The sequence below is a fragment of the Staurois parvus genome, unplaced genomic scaffold (genome assembly GCF_062004578.1).
Source record: "Staurois parvus isolate SC_StPar_1 unplaced genomic scaffold, SC_StPar_1.0 ptg000162l, whole genome shotgun sequence".
In the NCBI taxonomy this organism is placed as follows: domain Eukaryota; kingdom Metazoa; phylum Chordata; class Amphibia; order Anura; family Ranidae; genus Staurois; species Staurois parvus.
The window spans coordinates 5,619,265-5,640,788 of record NW_028317958.1 but is presented as its reverse complement, the minus strand read 5'-3'; the positions used below and the strand labels follow the sequence as shown (position 1 = coordinate 5,640,788).

Here is a 21,524-nt window from a genome sequence, read left to right as displayed (position 1 = left end):
CTGAACACAGCTACACAGTTTGTCAATTTTAGGTGCACAGGGATAGGTTCAGCCATCTGTCGGATCTTTCTGCTGTTTGTAAGGGTGGGAGAGATTTCATCCAACCTTTGCGAAAAGTGTTGCTTGCTTTCATTGGTCATAATTTCCTTCCCAGTGATCTCCTGGAAGACCTGGTTGAAGACTGAGACATGCACTATTCCTCTGAAAATGCAGAAAGCTATTTGGGTTTACATTTATTTAAAGTATAACTAAAAGCAAAACCATTTCTTATTTTTGGATAGCGTGGAGGGGGATTAGCACATCTGTGAAGTTTTTTTATGTTACCTGTGTCCCCATTGGGAAGATTTACCCTTCCTATTTGTCATGGTTACCGTTATCATCATAAGTAAAAGAAAATCCCAAATTTTGGGTCTTCCCAGAAAAGGAATAGAGGAGATATCTTCCAGTAGGGACCAGCGGCGGACTGACCATTTGGAAACTCGGGCACTGCCCGAGGGCCCGGGGTCAGTAGGGGGCCCCATGAGTTACCCCTGGTACCTTTTTCATAGGCTTTTTTGAGTTTGGGCAAGGACACAGGGGCCCCATGGTCCCCTATTGCCCGGGGGCCCCATGAGTTGTCAGTCCGCCCCTGGTAGGGACACTAATTCTGGTGACCCTGGTACACCTAGTAATTCCATCAATTTGGAGGGATTTCCTCTCACTACCCATTTTAGCAATGGGACAGGAATCTCTCCAATGAGACAGAGATGGCAAAAATAAAACTGACAGGTGGTTAGAACCCTCTTTTACTTTATCCAAACTGAAAAAAAGTTTTGCTTTTAGTTCTACTTCACCGGCATGGGCCTTATATTTGTCTCTTTCCTCTGTAAAACATTTGAAACCAATAGCAAGCACTTTCAATTTTTATCCTTACTTGTCTATCTTTAACTTGTACACCATCTACTTGTTCCATTTGGTGCTTGGAGGGGGTCACACCAACAAACAGAAATTCATGCATAGGCACCCTTACGGCAGCCTTAGATTTTAGACGATAGTTCAGTCGGTCCACCTACAGGCTATGCTGATCATACAAATACAATGTCAGTGATAAGGAAGGGGGTTCAGTATGATGCTCTTGGCACTAATAATCAGGGAGGGAATCAATAGTATTCTGAAAATATTTCTTAACTTGTCCAATAGCTCGTTAGCCCTGAAAGTGGTTGGTGTGTTGTCTCCAGGCACCCATAAACAAGAGATATATGTCCAATTGTTATAGTTCTCTAATTGTATTAGAGATAACAAACAGCAGCGATCTATCCTTCTAAATAAATGTCAATGAATATGGAAACATTAGAGCAATTTGGGACAAGTGAAACTAATCAGCTACCAATGCTATCCAATAAACTTTGTAAGAAAATTCACTTAATTTACTGAATTCTTTGCAAACCTCTTCTTCCACTCAGGACTCTGAGAGGTTTGGATATTCTGATAAAGGCTATTTTAAAGAGGAATCATGATATTGATGGTTATACTTGAAAGCTGCTATATCTGGATGACATCTTGATCGGATCCATGAGGCTGTGATGATCCTTTGGTTGAAGCAGAGTTTGTGATAATACCCTCGCTAGGAGGTGTAAAGGCATATTATTTACATATTTTTGGTAAGGGTATTCACTCCTTACACCATAGATGTGGACACAGTGTTTCACATGCTGTTTTTGGATGCATATTTTTCACTCGATTGATTCACTGGCACTGTTTTGACACTTTCACTTTTCTCACTATTTGTGATCACACATGGTTGTTTGCCTTTATCACATTTGTTTTATTTATATTTTACTTAACATAATGCATTGATTTTTCTTTTTATGTTGAGGTTTCTTTGTGAGCCATTGAAAGGCTGAATATGAAGATTGATGATTGAAGTTGGCACGGAGTGACTTTTTATAGTATTATATTTATTTTTATAATATTAAATTTATTAATTTTATTTCTTATCTATTTTTGGACTTTTTTTTTTTAAATATATTTGAGTAATATATACTTTTGGGAATATTGGTATTAGCATATTAATTATCACAGTTTTTACACCTTTTGGAGGAAAGTGTATATTTATGCTAATTATAGTGTTATTATAGCCTTATTGTATTGAATTATTTAAGGAATACCGTAAAATTCACATACAGTACATCCTATATTAGGACTGGTAAGCTGCAGTATATTACATTTTTAAATTTAGATATGCTTTAACCATAAATGGATATACAGTCCTACTTATCGAGCCTATGATATAGCATGAGAGACCAAAAGGAAAGGATTATTATTATTGAATGGTGCAGAGAATGCAGGGGGGGCAAGTGATCAGGATGGCAGTTGACAAGCTGTAGAAGGTTGTAGAAGGCCCCAATAACTTAGTAAGATTGATGGGTTTACTAGAAACTAGGATGGAATTCTATCATTCTAGTCAATTCCAGAACAGATAGACTTGAAGAAAAGAAAAAAAAATAATATGAAGAGCAGGCATGACTAGGTGAATAGTGGCGGCAAGGAGATGTAAGGTTAACACGGGGGATCAGGTTATATGAGGTTACTCACCAGGATTGGTGGGACTAAATATTTAGGAGGGGTAGAGAAATGTTCAAGCAGTGTGGAAGTTGGCAGACCAAGAGGAAACTTCCCACACTTCCGAGCTGCAGTATGGATCAGTGATGCTTGTTGGTCGTAGTGGCCTGACATTTGGGGTCTTTGGAGGTGTTCAAAAAATAACAGTGATATCATATACTAGGAACCCATCAATGGGATGGCATCTCTGCAGAATTCCAGTTAATGGTGGGTTAACTGGGAAGTTAGGACATGGAGATATCTGCAGAGAGTTGGGATTGTCCCTAAGCCTCTAAGTGGTTCTGCAGATACAAAACAGATGTTGGTTCTTTAGTGCCTTCAGAGAACCGATTACTATCATTATGTTTCTGTTTAAAGGAATGTTTGTTACTGCATATTTTGGTTATGTGTTAATAAATGGACACAATGGCCAATTTTCACTCCAAGGTTGTGTTGGCCTGAATCTTACAGGTATGCTTGGAAAGTCGGGTATGGGGGCATAGGGCTGGTGACGTCTGTCCTACCCTAGTCATGAATTTCACAAGTGTCAGGATAGGATATCCATTTATTACTCCTTATAAGTAAAATTTGTCTCATCACAGCTTTGACTAGCATCACCATGTAACTTTAGAAGCAACTACCATTTATTACACCCACTCTTTATGGATAATGTCACGTAAAGCAACGAAAATCACAGGAATGGCATATGATAATAATTAGCAACTAATATTTCTAATTATTACCCTTGTAATGCAAAGATTGGCAACCAACAGCATTTTTAATATCTATTGGTACTTGACATTTCTTTTAATTATTATACAGAGTCATAAAACATGAAATTAAAGATATCTTTTGACGTATTGGTAGTGATGGAAATTACCTGAATATTAAAGAGAGTTTAAGTATCAGGTAATTACGGAGCTGTCACAGCTTGTTATGTTACACTGTAGCAGTTGGGGCTCTGCTACTGTTGTGCTCGGAGTAGGAGGCCTTTATTATTCAGTGACAGTCTGCTTTGGTTCAAAGGGGTACAATTTAATTATTACATTGTACACTCTTAATTTTCAATTATTGTGGCCACAGGGAGACGCCTTTTGGGGAAGGTCGTTTAAAAGACAATTTGTGTCTTGCTGAAGTGTGAATAAATACTATGGATGTAGACATTTCCTACAGGCTGGCATTTAGTGCTCCTGTACAGAAATAGGGTCGGAGTATGGAGGCACTGGAGACAACAGTGCTGCAGATGGCATCTTGAAGGTATATAAACAAGTTTTCAACTCGTTATGCCGGAAAAATGTGATATAAAGACATCGCGGTGACACGGTATTAAGTGATAATGCTTTTTTGTCTGAGTTTCTAATATGCCCATTCTAAACTGTCAGCAGTTGTCAGCTACTCATAATATAATTTCAGCAAGTCATATTTCACATGTAACAGAGCCGATCAACGTTTAGAAATAGTTTAGAAGATTAGAGATTCCTTTGCCAATGATAAAGTGTAGAACTGTGCAAAGGATTAAAGAGGCACTCAAGGCAAAACTGGAAATTAAAGCTAAATTTTAGCTATGGCAATTTTTACATTGTTACATGGGTCCAGCTTGGTGCAATTTAGGTATGTTTAGGCTGTGGAAGCTTGACATCACTGTAGTAGGCACTGTTACTACAATAATTGCCGCTAGCTTTCGGGACCCGTGCTGAGTGGCTGCCCTGTTGCTTGTTGAACAGAGGAGGTCACCATTCAGACACAGTGTCATCCTGTTAGGCTTTACATCTTCTGTAACCATATGACCAGGGCCCCAGAAACCTGCAAAAAGGAAATGTCCATGTAGTTGGCTGTAAACAAATGAAATGTGGGCTAATAAACTTCACCTAGTATTTTTCTGTCTCTAGTAAAATGATACTGTGCAACTTCCATGGTAACATGGAGATGCATGGGCTCTAGTACCATGATTTCCATATGGTAATATGGCTTCACCCTGGCCTTGATTACAAGAAATTACTTTTGTAACACTATGTGACTCAACATTTAAGTATAATTAACCTTTTTTTATTTTTGGAAATAGTAGTAAGGAGATAAGAACCACTGTCAGGTATTTATGCCTGTCTGTGTCTCTTGTCCTACTCACCAATGTCACCGGGAATAGAAGTGAAGGTAAATCTACAATTTTGAGCTGGGCTAGCAGTAGAGGAGAAACCTTCCAATGGGAACAAAGATGGCAAACAGAAAAACAAAGCAAAACTGAGAACAGTTTTATGGGCATCTGTGCAATGTAAACTACTTCCTAGCCATTTATAACTATGGCACCTGAGCTTCCCGGGAGGTGGAAATAAACTGGAATTTACACTGCACAGGCTGTGGCACCCATATGCACGGATCCTTCACCCTTCTGTAATCAATCCAAAATTAATTAAAACGTTTTTGCCTTTAAATATACTTTAAGTACTGTGACACCAACTTGGAAAAGCCGTGCTGTCCTGACTTTGGTTAGCATGACATTTGCTCTAGAGATTATAACGTGAGTTTGTTTTTGAAATAATGCTGTACTGTAAGAATGGCATTGCATCTCCATTACCACGTTGGGCCCCATTTCATTTAAAACCAGACCTGTAATTCCATTCATCTACAAAGATGAAAGAAGGCAGTTAGACAGTCATTGACGCACATTGCTGCTCTGAGCTGAAGCAGGAATACAGATACACGTAACTTGTCTACATGGAACTTTATCTTCCACACACATCATAACCAGCAGGAAGGGTTCAGATCTAGTAGGTATGACTAATTTCTGGTACATTTAAAAGTTTAACTCATTACTACCCAACCCTGCAGAGGACGTCAGCAACATTTCTGTGAAGCGTAGCCGATATCTCTTCTTGCACCACTATAACTAAGAGATCTGCTTGGCCAGGTATAAGCCGCATTCTCCAATTATAACATTTAAGCATAAGCCAGTCATTTTGAATGTCTGTGCTGAACACTAGGAACCTCTGTTTCAGGGGATTCGGACTGATCTAAACCCTATAAACCCACATTTACTTATATTGATTAGCATTAGGCCTCAAACACATAGGGCGTTTATTTAACCTCCCTAGTGGTATGATTATGTCAGTATTTCTTTGCTCAAAGCGGTACATATTTTTTCATGGAAATATGTTGTTTTTTTTTATTGTAGGCCTGTAATTTTTAGGAATAACTCACTGAAATCTGTCCGAACAAGAGTCTAGTAAACATCCCGGGTATGATAAAATTTGAAACACAAAATCATAAATTATAATATACCGTATTTTTCACACCATAAGACGCACTTTTTTCCCCCCCAAAAAGGGGGGAAAATGTCAGTGCGTCTTATGGAGCGAATATAAAGCGGCCGGTCCGGTATTTTTGCGGCCACCATGTCAGAATACCGGGCCGGCCGCTCAGCTGTTGTCTCCTGCAGGGCCTTACCTGTTCCTCGCTCCAGCGCTGCACAGTCTTCCCGCGCTGTCTTCTGTGACAGCCGGGTGCCTACTGCGCATGTGCTGCACTTTGTGAATGATCCGGTGTTTTCTGGGACACATGACAGGTCCCAGAAGGCGTCGGGCCATTCACAAAGCGAAGCGCTTCTCGCACCTGCGCAGTGGGCACCCGGCTGTCACAGAAGCCGGCCCGGGAAGAAGAGGGAAGGCAACTCCGCTGAAGTGGGAGCGGGTACCTGTCAAATTCAGGTACCCGCTCCCCCTTCCTCCCCAAAGGTCAGCAGTCTCTGGTCATCCCCTGTACTGTCTGCAGTCTCTGGTCATCTCCTGTACTGTCAGCAGTCTCTGGTCATCCCCTTCACTGTCTGCAGTCTCTGGTCATCCCCTTCACTGTCTGCAGTCTCTGGTCATCCCCTTCACTGTCTGCAGTCTCTGGTCATTCCCTGCACTGTCTGCAGTCTCTGGTCATCCCCTGCACTGTCTGCAGTCTCTGGTCATCCCCTGCACTGTGTCCGCAGTCTCTGGTCATCTCCTGCACTGTGTCCGCAGTCTCTGGTCATCTCCTGCACTATGTCCGCAGTCTCTGGTCATCTCCTGTACTGTGTCCGCAGTCTCTGGTCATCTCCTGTACTATGTCTGCAGTCTCTGGTCATCTCCTGTACTGTGTCCGCAGTCTCCGGTCATCCCCTGCACTGTGTCTGCAGTCTCTGACCATCTCCTGTACTATGTCCGCAGTCTCTGGTCATCCCCTGCACTGTGTCTGCAGTCTCTGGCCATCTCCTGTACTTTGTCCGCAGTCTCTGGTCATCCCCTGCACTGTGTCTGCAGTCTCTGGTCATCTCCTGCACTATGTCCGCAGTCTCTGGTCATCTCCTGTACTGTGTCCGCAGTCTCTGGTCATCTCCTGTACTATGTCTGCAGTCTCTGGTCATCCCCTGTACTATGTCCGCAGTCTCTGGTCATCTCCTGTACTGTGTCCGCCAGTCTCTGGTCATCCCCTGCACTGTGTCCGCAGTCTCTGGTCATCCCCTGCACTGTGTCCGCAGTCTCTGACCATCTCCTGTACTATGTCCGCAGTCTCTGGTCATCCCCTGCACTGTGTCCGCAGTCTCTGACCATCTCCTGTACTATGTCCGCAGTCTCTGGTCATCTCCTGTACTGTGTCTGCCGTCTCTGACCATCTCCTGTACTTTGTCCGCAGTCTCTGGTCATCCCCTGTACTGTGTCTGCAGTCCATTGGTTCAGAATATTTTTTTTTCTTGTTTTTCACCTCTAAAACCTAGGTGCGTCTTATGGTCAGGTGCGTCTTATGGAGCGAAAAATACGGTAATAAATAATCATAAAAAATAATATAATAATAATAATACATTTAATTAAATAATGTAAGCGAACCAAAAACACTGAAATTTGAAATAGAGCGCCAAGTTCGCACATCACTGAGCTTAGTCGATAAAATCGTTTTGAGTGCCTGATGACGAATTTCCCCACGGATCATTATCACTCTATTCTGCAAGTGGTTCTGATTTACTATCGCTGTTCTCTAGCTGGTCTAAAACCGCTTGTGACCTAAAGGGACGCTTTTTGGACGCCATGGACATTTCTCAGTTTCCAGGCAGAAAGAACAGTAAAAATGCAGGCAGGGCACAGGACAAAGCACTCGGGACAAAATGTATGTGAAATGGTTTGATACAGTAATGTTATACTATGAGATTTTAGTTTATTAGTGAATGTCACTTTTAAAATTTTTTAATTTCCCTACCAGTTCCGTCCCCCATACGTCCCGACGTCGCAGGGAACGGAACCCAGAAGACAGATGCTGGCATCAGCCGGAGGAGATGACCGGGGACACTGTAGGGGGGATATTGCGGGAGCGAAGGACAAGGTAAGTGCAGGAGGGATCCCAGAGCAACACTGCAGTGTAATCCCGAGTGTAGCTCGGGGTTACCACTTTTGGTACTGAAAGTTAACCCCGAGCTACACTCGGAAATACCGCCAGGGGGGTTAAAGGAGCTCTTTTGGCTGTACTTCTGTGGATCACAGGAGTGCAGATAATTCTGAACTCCTGTGACCTGTTTTCAGCTGACAGCGGGCTGAATCCCGCTGTCGGCTGATGTCACTCAGCTGGTCCAGGCTGGAGAAAGATCCCAACTTTAAAGTCGGGATCCACCCCAGAGTCTGAAATGGCACCTGACTCAGCCTCTCAGCGAGCAGGCCGTTCGCTCCAACCCCACAGCCCTACGCTTCATAAGGGCGGGGAGAGGGGGCAGTGCAGACAGCCGAGGCTCTCATGCACATTGCTGGATCGAGAGGGGGCTCGGGTGATTGTTAGGGGTGGCTGAGGGAGGGGCAGCACACAAGGTTTTTTATCTTAATGCATAGAATACATGAAGGTAAAAAACTTTAGCCTTTTCAACCACTTTAAGGTTTTTTACCTTAATGCATTCTATGCATTAAGATAAAAAACCTTCTGTTGCAGAAGATCCCCTCCACCCCCTATACATACCTGATCCTGATCTCCATCCAGTGCTGTTAACCAGAGCTGCAGCTCTCCTGGCTCAGTCCCTCCCCACTTGGCAGACTGATAGCAGTGGGAGCCATTCGTTCCCAGTCCTGCCGTGGCCCAGCCTCGCTGTCTATGTCAATAGGCGGGAGCTAGCCCGCATGAGTGTCCCCATGGAGCGATTGGGTGTAGGGGAGGTGGTGGCGGTGGCAGGGGATTCCAAAGAGAGGGAATGGGACTACTCTTTGCAAAACCATTGCACAGAGCAACTAAATAGAACATGTTTGTCATTTTAATTTTTTTTCACTTTAAGTTATGATTTCTGAAATCTTTTTAAAACCATTTCAGCTGTAAATACCCTTCTTTTGTCCATCCAGTACAAAAGCTTTGCTTTCCATCACCATGATGAGATGGATTCACAGTTGTACATTTATCCAGTTTACTTACTCATATGGTTTTGAGAAATAATGCAAGTCTTAATACTCCCTGTCAAAAGGAGAAGGAATCTTTTTGTCATGTTCTGTGATTTACATGCACTGTAGGTTTAGTGCAAGCTTCAGCTCATCTGTCTGCTGACAAAGGGGACATCAAGGTCGGGAAATGTCTAAGGGACATTTGAAACAATTCATATGCTACTCAGCAGATACAATTATTGTCATAACTGGAGATCTACACAAGACTGACTGTATTTTACCTGAATCGGCAGACATTAACAGAGGCCTCTTGAGTTTACTACAACATTCTGTTTGGAACCAATTATTTCTATTTTAATGCATCCATCTCCATTTTTTTCAGCGGCTCTGAGGCTTACAAAAACAGGTGTCAGGTATAAAGCAAAAACCTGTAGTGGAGCTTGCACATACCTGCTGCAGCAACCTCCAAACCTCTGCCCTTATGCCAAATCCCCAGCCACTCCAACTGGCAAAACTCCAACATTTACTGCTAGTAGCAAAGTTTGCCTGTTCCTGCAGTCTGTATATTTCTATTGGGCTGTGAGAAATGCATAATGATGGGCTATAAAAAATGTGTGGAGGATGGGATGGAGCACTAAAATGTCACATTACCGGGAAGTGTCAGAGCTTTACATATTAGAATGGCCTGGGGTTTGACAGCAGTGGTGTTTTTTTTGATAGGTCACTTTAACCCTTCCTCCAGGCCCTGTAACTGAATCTAAATGTCAGGAGGTGGAGGCGGGCATTCCAATCATGTGACCACATGTGGATGGCTGTCACAGTGACCACATGATTGGAAAGCTCCCGATTGATATCCATCTACCACCCAAAACGCACTCTCCACTCTTCACAAGACCTCCTACTCTCCAGTTCCCTGGTCTCCTTCTCCCATGCCTGTCTCCAGGACTTCTCCAGGGCTTCCCCCATCCTCTGGAACTCGGTACCCCAATCCATCAGACTGTCACCTTCCCTCCTCACCTTTAGGCGCACCCTGAAAACCCATCTCTTCAGAGAAGCCTACCCCGCCCTAACCTAATTGCTGATCTCCTCTGCTCTTCCCACCACTCCATCCCCCACAGCTATTTCCTCCTAGATTGTAAGTTCCAAGGAGCAGGGCTCTCGAACCCCTTGTGTATTGTATTGCTATATAAATACTGTATAATAATAATAATAATAGTATGCATCTGTAGCTTTCTGTTCTGGGAACGAACAGTGAGCGCCCTCTCAGCACAGTAACTTATTTACAAATAGATACAAATAGACAGATACCGGGCTTTTTTTTCAGATTTTTTCACCTGGAACTTGGTGTAACTAATTTCCACCACCTCTGGCTGAAGCCCTCTCCTCCCTGCTCCCCACTATCACTTGTAAACACAGAAGTCCAGCTTCTAGGTTTACATGTGACAGCTTGTCTCCCAATGGCTCCCACAGATCTGATCTCCTGAGCGGCTCCTACTGAGCGCAGAATGGGGACAAGGGAGATGCAGGGGCCCAGAGTACAGTGTGGATGCCACAACCCAACTGGATGAATTACCTGCAAGTGAAAGAGGTGGAGCCACCTACAGTGTGCGGGGAGGTACTACAGCTGGGTGCTTCTGTTTAGTACCAGAAAAGTAAGATGGTGGAGCTTTTGAGGAGGGGGAGAAGAGGGGGGCAGTGGGGGCATGGGTTGCACGCAAAGGTCATAGCTGAAGAGGGGTGAAAGTGAGATGTGGATGGGTGATGCAGAGGTAAGCAGCTGTGGAAGAAGGCTGAACTCTACACTCTGTGTGTAGCGCCCCCCTACACTCTGCACTCTGTATGCAGTGCACCCCTACACTCTGCTCTAGGTATGTAGCGCACCCCCAACCTCTTCACATAGTGACCATTGAATGCTGCACGTAATGCACTCCCGGTATTTAATGCCCCTTTAAGACTGTTAGTGAAATTTGACCACACCCTCTATTTGATGAGGTTTGGAGAGTGTGTGGGGGGAGGGTGTTTTTAGGGAGTCATGGTTGAGTTCCTACACCTATTTTCTGAGAAAAAAAGCCCTGGAAGCATACAGTATATGCAGCCACTCTGCATTGAAGCCCACCAGCCTAGAGGCTGCATATATGCGCCACATCAGTAGGAAGATATTAAAGAGGAATTCCAGGTATGGATATGTTATACATAATTACATTGGTCCAGTGTGGACCAATGTAAGTATGTATGTACCATACCTGGCCAATCCCCCTGGAAGCTGGAAATCACTGGCGTAGACTACTCCAGTGATCTTCACTTGTGTCTGGTTCCCATGCTGAGAAGCTCCAATAAAAAAGACAAAGGTGCTGGGGCTTTGATGTAAGTTCATACAAAATAGTGAGAGGACAAAAACATTCGGTGGGCTCACTGACATGGGTTAGGCTGCTCACAACTGATAAGGCTACCCTTCAGTGGGTACCCCAGCAGGTTACCAGAAAAAAATATGCACTAATGGAAGGTGTGCAAGACCAATGGGTAAAAGAGTACATATTCCTAGATTATAAGCTCCAAGGAGCAGGGCCCTCAAATCCCTCTTGTAATGAACTGTATTGCTGCTGTATTGTCTCCTATTATATTGTAAAGTGCTGAGCAAACTGTTGGCGCTATATAAATCCTGTATAATAATAATAATATTAATTTATACTAAAAAACATCCAATGCATTTTGAGGTTCAGAAAAAAATCTCCTCTTAATCGGGGTTTCAGTTACAATAATAACCTTGAATGGACTTAAACCAGAACACTCGTGTTTGAATCTACAGTTTGTAGGGAGGCTAACTGCTAGATCAGGAGAGTTACTGGCCAGAAGTATCGTTGTGAGCAATCAAGGTAGCACAGAAGGAACCAGAGTACAAAAACAATTGACGAGCTCTCTGCAGTCCAACGGCAAATGTGATAGTGTCATATTTTAAACACAGTAGTGGGGCTTGACAACTTACTTTCAACAGCATTTAAAGGTCAGATGGAGTTGAGATATGTTGTAGAAGGCAGAATTCAGAATCCCAAAGACATAAACTCAGGTTGCAAAATTGTGGTCTTGCTCAACAAAGTGAAGCAGACATACCGCATGAAGCTCACTGTCAGACGCAGGCAATGATTACCTAAAAATATGATTGTAATGGTAACAGTGATTGCTTTAAGAGCCTGGGTCAATAAGCTTTCATTTGTGTCAGAATTGCTTCTCTCCCCATACAAACCAATGGGAATGCAAAAGCTGCTTGAAACAGGTTGATGCAGCTTAGAAGGAGCTTAAAGTGGTTGTAAAGGCAGAAAGTTTTTAACCTTCATGCATTCATGCCCACCCTGAAATTCACCTGAGCCAGATCTTGATCCAGCAATGTGCATGAGAGCTGAGGCTCTCTAAGCTCTCTCACATCTCATTGCATTAGAGACAGCAGCTATAGCCATTGACTCCTGCTACTGTCAATCACAGCCAGTGAGGAAGGAGCAAGAGGCGGGGACAAGCAGCAATCTGTGAGTTTTATGGATACACAAAGATGGCTCAGGAACGAGCATGCACAAGTGCCCCCAGAGCAAGCAGCTTTCTATGGGGCACTCAGCAGGAGGAGAGAGCCAGGACCGCTGGTGGGGGATTCAATAAGAGGAGGATCGGGGCTACTCTGTGCAATTCCATTACACAGAGCAGGTAAATATTGCATGTTTGTTATTTAAAAAAAAAATAAAAAAGAACCTTTAGCCCGGGTTCACACCAATGCATTTGCATTGCATTCATGTGATCTGATGTGGGTGTCAATGATAACTTAATGACTCCCTGAAACAGATCGTAAAACGCAATGCGATTGTCATAAATCACATCACATGGGTACCCGATTCAGGTGTGGATTTAAAAAAGGGTCCTTCACCTTTTTGGTGCGCATCTAATGCAAAAATGCATGCCTTAAATCGCACCACACAGACATTTGCAATTCCTGTGCAATTCCTGTGTGAATTTCATGCAGTGTCCCGCATCACATAGTGTGAACCTGGGCTTAGAATCACTTTAACTGCTGATCAAATAGACTAATCAATGGTCTCTAAATGATCTCAAATATAAGCAGAATACCCCTTAAAACTAAGTTGCTTTTGTCCGTTGATACAAACCTACACTTTTTTGGAGAGTTTTATCATTTTTTTGACTGAAGTTTTACATCATGGGTCCATTTACATTTCTGTGCTTCAAACAGACCTACAGTGCACTCAAATGTTAATTTAAAAGGGATATCCAGTCAAAACTTTTTTACATTTTTGGATAGAGTGGGTTAGAAAACAAACAACTTTTGGGTTTGTACTGTTATTAGGGTCACTCTTAGAGAGATTTTCCCTCACTTACTATTCCATTTACAATGATTTTACCCTGATGGAAATCTCTAACTGAGACACAGGCAGCAATAAAAGTTTGATACAGATTCTAGCCTTCCCCTAAAGAAAGTTTTATTTTTCTTTCTGCATGCTGTAAGGAATTTTCCTTGACTTTCAGTTTGGTGAAACCATTGTCACAGTGACAGAAAATAAGAGGAAATTTCTCCCTAAGCTCTAATCCTCCCTTACTTTGTCCAACACTAAAAAAATCTTTTGGCTTGACATTTAGGGCAAAGTAACAGGTTCCATTGTAAGAAAATCTACCCACCCATGGATATTCACCTTCACTGTACTGCTTTTCTGCTTTATTGTTTTGTCGGAGTCCTCAGGGATGGGGAGAACCGAACCTTCTTCCAGGAAGCATTGCTTGGTCCTGAACAGGCAATTACCAGGCCTGTGTTAGGCCAAGGTTCGATAGAAGAAAGGATCAAGGGGCAAGAATAAGGAAGGCATGTATCAGTAGTTGGGGGTGGGGGGGATTCTTGCCATGAATGGTCAAAGTGAGTCATTCTAAAGCCCCACTCCCCTGCTTGTCACCCCCACTATCTGAATGGACCTTTTACCCACATAAATCCGCAGTCACGTAATATTCTTATCCTGAATCTTCTCTTTGTACAGGAGGCAAGGGTGTTCCTTTGCGTGTCCATGCCATTTCTGTGACATGAACATTTCCCATTGCTTGTCCTGTGGTGTGGTCCTTTGTGAATCCAGAAGAGCAGTCTCAGTGGAGAAGTCAACAAAAATGGATGTTTGGGGGCCAGACAGCAGGGGCGCATCTGTATTCTTCACCCTGAAATGGTGCCAGCAAGGAACATGGACAGTGGACTTACATGAGTAAAATATAGCTATACTGGGTAAGCAAAAAAAACTAATCTGAATGGGCCAGAGTGGAGTTAGAAAGTGCAGAAGTCCACTACGGCATCACAGCAGTAACACCTGACACTGGCTTCAACTCCTTAAAAAAAAAATGTAATTGGTTTATATTGGGATCTTCAGTTTGGAATATTGGGATTGCCAAAGATTGCAAAAAAAATCTACCAATTCACAATTCTGGACTGACATAACCACTGCCAGGTTTAGAAGTTCTATAAATTCTGGGTAAGCAGCATTTGTAAGCAGCCTGTGATGTATAAATACTGTTTAACTGCTCTGTGATAGTCAGATTGTAAGACAGGAGGAAAAATCAGAATGATCTATAGAAGAGTCCTAGAAGGGAATAGCTCTGAAATATAACCCGGCTCTCCACATCTATGGTAAGTGCATCCTAAAAATAATTAGGCAACAACTAAAAAGAATACCCGAACAGACAGAAGAGGAAGAAACAAGCCATTTTTCGGGGGGAATTGAATGCATCATCCGGGGATAATGACCACTGTTTTACAGAGAAACACTCAAGTGCCAGCCATAAATAAATACAAGTCAGATGTGGGCAGGAAGGCAGGAAAAATGAAAGCAGCTTTGGTCAAAATGGCTTTAGAAACTACACAAGAGTGATGGATGTGTTTTCGAGAAAGAGCGCAAGGGAGGAAAGAAAAAAAAAGGAGATTTTGATGCCATCTGGGGAGGAAACAAGTTTTTCTGCTGCTGTATTATTACGTTTCAGGCAATTGGATTCCTTAGCAGGAAATAGTAAAACTGGATTACGACAGGATTTACGTGCAGATGTTTGTGAGGTAGAAGACTACAAATGCTGTTCAGCAGAAAGCCTAGTGAGAGAGGGGCAAACAGTTTAGTTTTTTTTTTAAACACAACTTTCTTTTTGGTGAGACACTTTAAAGAACAAGGTACTGAGCAATCTCTGTTTTACCTAATATATTGATGGTGTAAGATGCGATGTATCTGTGTATGTGAGCATACCTTGAGCCCCCTAAATACTCCTGTGAGTGGTTATATGCAGTCAGTACCAAGGGCTGGCCATTTGCACCCAATAAACACCTGTTCTCCTCTGTCCTCAGAACTTTAGACTGTATACTAGTTTTTAGAATTAGATTCACACTCCTAGCCAAAGCGCCATCCTTTGTGCTGCAACTGCGCCCATTGCTTACAGCTGCAGCTCAAAAGTGTTGTGGCAAGAAGTGTGAATTGAGGCCCCAATTAATGCACTGAGTTCACACTTGTGGCCTGTGCGCACTGTAAGCTCTACATAATTTAGGAATACACCAGGAGAGTAGGATGGGCAAGGGTTCAACAGAGTATTTTGACAAATTGCTGGGACAACCCAGTAGATAATTTAAAGTGACTTTCAGGAAAAAAACATTTTTCCTTGTAACCCTGATGAAGGAAACAAAAGATCCTTGAAATGTATTGGCTTGCTGTCTTTTATTGAATCAATTCATAAACATTAATATTATTTATTCTGAGTCCTCATTATAAGGAGAGAGTAGCCCTTACAGTTTCCTATAGATCCTATAGGTGCTTGCATGTATCTTTGGCAGCTTGTAATACCCTACTGTGCATCTGACACTTCTGTTCAATCAATGATTCAACATTTCCTGCTAGTGTTGGAACTTTCCACTTCATTCAAGACTACACCTTCCTATTGGTAAATAATTATATTGGGCTGCTTTATTGGTTAATACAAGTGTGTGGGAGAAGAAGGGGGTGGGCAAGCTTTGGAGTCACCATATTTTTTCTCTGCCTTATTGCTTAATTGGTTTTATGGTCATTGGCCAGGCTGCAATAGGATATCCTTTTGGCTCCATATGTATAATGGGTACTCAATTCTCTATATAAGTGGCAGGGCACACAGGAAGCCAAGAAATGACTGTTACGTTTTGCTATTACAACCCAATTGCTACTTGGCTGGGGTAACATAGTGCAGCTTCCACACATAGGTTCAATAATCTGGATTTTTCTATTTTACATAGAAAAGGAGGGCCTTGGACTTGGCTTTCTTCTCTTTTAGCATTGCATGTATGTAAGGTGTTATGTTGTTTTGAAAGCACATTTTTTTTCTTTAAATATGATTACATTTGATCATTTACTTAGTACCTACTGTTTTCAAACACTGCCCCCTTAGTTTCCCTTTGTGAATTCTAAATATAAAGATATAAGATAGCTCCACGGAAATTTTTATCAATACCGTAATGTAATTTGAGATATGAAAGCCTTTCATGAAACTTAAATGATGATTATACATCCTGACATCAATGAATTAGTATTGATCACACTTATGATATGATAGGATTTTAGGAAACAATAAAATGCCAAGAGTTTGGGGGGCTACATCTATACTCACTAGCTCAATTTCAATTAGAATTTACAAAACTGTGGAGGAAATTAAATTACAGTTATCAGAATATGCCAAAGGAATTGCTAGAACAGTTCAGTAGTCAAAGGCAGAAAAGGAAAAGTCAATTTGTCAGCAAATTGCAACAAGTCTTGCATTGTCTTTCTTCTGGAACTTAGCTGCCCTGACATTTAACCTCATACTTGTAATCTGACAGGGAGAGTATACAAGTAAAAAAAAAAACTAAAAGCCATAGGGCGTAGGATAGACATTTTATTGGGTTCCTGTATGCCATATCACTTAAGCTGAGTATACACTAGTAGAATTTTGCTCAATATTTTTTGTTGTAAGAGCATTATTAGAATTTTTTCTTGTTTTATAATGATTGGTGGGGGTCCATTTTTGACTGCAATGATGAGAAAATTCAAAAGAAAAGGATGGAATTTTTTTTTTAATATATGAATTTTTAACAGTGTGTGTGGTTTTTGTTTGGTAAAGTCATTTCAAATTTGAATGTTATAACAAATAAAATCTTGAATTAGTTTCAAATTGCATTCAAATATTCTGAGAAATTTTCAAATGAGTTTTCATTCAAAATTCTACTAATGTAAACCCAGCTTTACGAAAAGATTGGGTAACTATTATAGCTTATGCAGCCCACTAGTTTCTGGAGCTATAGCCTAACCAAGGCAGACCCCAGTCATTTCTGCATCTGCAACCTGGTTCACTTTAAAGCTGGCCATGGATGGATAAAATTTCAAATGAAAATTCATAGGGAACGTCTTAAAAAAATTGTATGCAAATTCATAGAACATTCAGTTGTGATTCAAAAGATTTCATTTGTTTTTAACATTTGATTTTGGAATGAATGGACTTTACCGAACAATGGCCACACACACTTTTAGAAATTTGTTGATTCAAGAAAAATGTTCCATGTTGCACCTTTGAATTTCCTTGTCACTGTGGTGAAAAATGAATGTCGATTTGACCCACTAATATTTAAAAAAATTAACAAACTTTCTCAGAACCTTCTTTTCCAAAGCTTAACTTTACATTAATGAGGGCCTTGCAGTTGGTTTGTTTATACTTAATTTGTGCCAGGGTCATCAAGACCTTAGTTTTCCTGATAAAATCAAGCCGGCAATAGATGATGCAATATTTTTGCCTGCATCCATGGGTTGCAGGAAAGAAAATCGCTCCATTCCTGCATCAACACAGAGAGTGTTGATGGGGGAATCCCTCACATTGAGCTATTGTGTCCTCTCAGCAGGGAGATGTGGGGGACGTGGAGGGGAGCCATCCCTGTCTGGAGAACACAGTGGTTATTGCTAGCAGCTATAGCCGCTGGCAATAATCACATGCAAAATCCAACAGGCTGGTTGTACCCAAGTCGTACAACAATCGATTTAGGTACAATCAGCCTGTCCATAGATGGCTCGAATCTTGACTGGTTCCTGCTGAGCTGGATTCAAACCATCTATGGCCAGCTTTAGATTTTGGTTCATTTCTCAATGTGAAACCCATGAGGTAAAGTTGGGCATAGGTGATTAGAAAAACAAATTAAAGAAAAAATAGAAACGTTATTTTGATCTAACATTTTATGCCCCAGGCATTATTTTGGGTTTTCCAGCGAATATCAACATTTTTCTGATCATTTTCCACATTAAATATTGTTTTTTTCTGATCAATTTCTACTCCTAACCCTACTGCTCATGCACATTTCTCTTAATTTTTTTTTTTTTTAATGATTGACCTACAAGCAATTAGAAAATCATTTGTTCATTTTCTAACTTGAAAAGGAAATCAATTGTTACAGTAAGCACACCATATGAAACCATATGAAAATTTTATGATTGGTCTAATGACCAATTTGTTCAATTTTTATCCATGTATAGATAGCTTAAGACTAGACCTTGAAAGCAGTTCAAGAGCGGAGATTTAAATGATTACAAATGCCCCTTAGTGACTAGTTCTCTTTATTTCAATCTTGCTAAAATTGTGTGTACTCATTCCTGTGAGGTACAATTCTTGTTTTGCTTCATTTATATTCCCATTTATTTTATCCAAAGGCCAAGGCATTAGAAATACTTCTCAAAGTTTTCATAGAAAGTCAGACTGAGAAAAGAATGAATCTGCAGTTTTTCCCGCACATAAAACAAAGTTTACTGATGGCCGATAACACAGCCTTTAACTGTCAGATATTCTTTATGGTGCTCCGTTACTCTATACATAATGGGGCGAGGGCCCTATGATTCTGCAATATTTTTTCCCACGGAATTGTGATTAACGGAGCCTCTGACAAATCTATAATAATTCCTGGTGAAGGATTGCGAAAAATAACATACCTTATGTGATGGTTATAGCTTTCCAGCCTGTCACGTTGTGCCAAGAACTAAATTAAGAAATATACGAATGGGCTCAGATTATGAATTAATATTACAATATCAGCCAGGGATACTAGCTTAGAAGAATGAAAGGGAACTTGATGTTAATAAAGTGCCATGCTTTAGAGGCATGTACACAAATTTACATTTGAAATCTCAGTTTAATTTAGTGGTAGGGGAAAATATATCCACATTTCTACATTAATGACAAATACAATTGAATGTGTATATTGGAAAAAACTAACAGAAATGAATTCCCTGTAGATTTAAAAAGAAGTGTTCAAGACTGATGAGGCAATCAGAATGAGAGGTCATGTGAAGTCTGACAGTTGTTAACCTATCGATTGCCTGGCCCCACTTTTTGCTCAGGTAATGGGCAGCAAATACCAGATTTCTGGTGATGTATGACCCCTAATATTCCTGCTGTGTCAAGCTTAGAGTAAGCCAAGTAAGGGAGAAAAATTAAAATCCATTACCATTCAGGACACAGTCTCTTTAATTTGCCTAGGATATTAGGTGAATGTGTAGTATTTTATTCTCTTAAGGCATTCTGTTGATTTGTATGTAATTTTGTGGTTAAAGTCTATTAACAAGGCTTCCTTGTGTACTCTCAATTGCTCATCAAAAGCAGTTGGAAGATATAAAGAGAAAGGATAAAAAAGGTGGTGTGGTATTGGGGTGATTATACTCATGTGGAAGATGTTTTTTCCAATGTGTTGTGCAAGTCCAAACTATATTTTAGGGCCTGGCAGCCCACTTTTATTAACTCCTTCCCATCTGGCCTATTGTAGGATGACAGCCAAGCAGGATCCCTATTATCCTGGGAGGATATGAGGTCCTCCCAGGATTGTGCCTTGTGTTCGCCCCAAGGGCCGCGCTCCAGCGCGAACTGTCACCGGCTGGGTCCACCGGAAATGGGAGATGACAGATCAATGCACCGGCCCACTGCCAGTGTCATGTTATCGCTGTGACAAATCACAGCAGAGCACGTGACAGTTGTAAACAATGAATGGCTTCCTTTCATGCCATTCATTGCTTACAACTGTGATTGGTCACAGTCGTCACATGTACAGACTAGGCCAAACACAGCCCATCTGTAACATGTGACAGCTGTGGCCAATCACAGCTGATCACAACAAAATCTTCTAAATTAATCAGCTTCATTCAGTAAAAATGCTTGCATATACCAATGAAATTCGTTGGTATAAGCAATCATGATGTGTAAAAAAAAAATGATCACCGCTGCACCAGTTATATGACGCTGTACTGCATTGGTGACAGTATGTAAAAAAGAAAAATTGTGAAAACATTTTTTTCATTTCTTCATTTTCCACTAAATTATGACAAACAATGACAACTTCAAAAAACTCACCATGCCTCTTATTAAATACCTCAGACTGTCTACTTTTCTAAAAGCGGCTATTTGGGGGGTATTTTTACTGTTCTGCCAATTTTGGGTCTCAAGAAATACATCAAGATTTATCGATTTTTAGATATATACCATAGTTTGTGGACTCTATAACTTTCCTACCAGCCTATTAATAAACACTGATTTTGGTTATTTTCACCAAATAGCTGAATACATTTTAGCCTAAATTTATGTAGAAAGATCATTTTTTGCAAAAGTTTACAGAAGAAACTAAGAAAAACACATTTTTTCAAAATGTTCTGCCTTTTTCATTTATAGCGCAAAAAATAAAAAACCCAGTGGTGATTAAATACCACCAAAATAAATCTCTATTTGTCTGAAAAAAATGATACAAATTTCATAGGGGTACAGTGTTACATGACCGTGCAATTGTCATTCAAAGTGAAAATTGGCCTGGGCAGGAAGGGTGTAAAAGTGCCCAGTAGGCAAGTGGTTAAACTGAAAGGAAAGTTCACAAACAAATCAGTTGCCCATACAGGGGTTTTTCCACATCAGCATGTCAACTGAAAATACCTAGCCATCTGGCTCCCCTTTTCAGTAGTAGTCTTCTTACAAGCCCCTTGTAATTGTCAGCTCTCCTGGTTCTCTCAACTCACTCAGCCTTTAGTCGCACGGCCTACTCCAGTCCAGACACTCCAATAGAAGCCTACCTGACTCCTGAGACAAGACATCCTGTCTCCTGGCTGCTAGCTGGGGCACCTCTGTCCCCTAGTTGAATCCCCAATATGGGAGCCTGAGCTTTCCTCAGGTTTGGCTTATAATGACCCTGCACACCTATTTAGACAGACTGGAGGCATCTAGTAAAACCCAGACACAAGAAGGGAGGGTCCATCCTACCCAAGACACTTTGGAACCTTCAAGCTCCAGGTTCCAATTTAGGACTACAGAACCAGGTAAAAGCCAAAAACACAGCTTTCACCACTCAGAAATGATAGACTGGAGGTTCGCATTAAGCCTTACTTCTTTGTCATTTTCTCCTACATTTTCACAGTGGCAGGGCATCACACTATCACAGGTGGATATGACTTCTCCTCAAAAGTCACAATGGAAAGAAGGACCTCATTTGATAAGATTAGTTAGAGTTCAACTGCCACCTCTGTCGAGTTGTTGTGTCTCATCCAGGGGCAGACTGAC

At 41.4% G+C, this 21,524-nt stretch overlaps 1 protein-coding gene across 3 annotated transcripts in view; it reads right to left on the bottom strand.

The window, feature by feature from the left end:
- The window catches only part of TAFA1 (TAFA chemokine like family member 1), a 547,163-nt gene that overhangs the window by 235,365 nt on the left and 290,274 nt on the right, over positions 1-21,524 (bottom strand). The gene's annotated exons all lie outside the window — the stretch shown is intronic.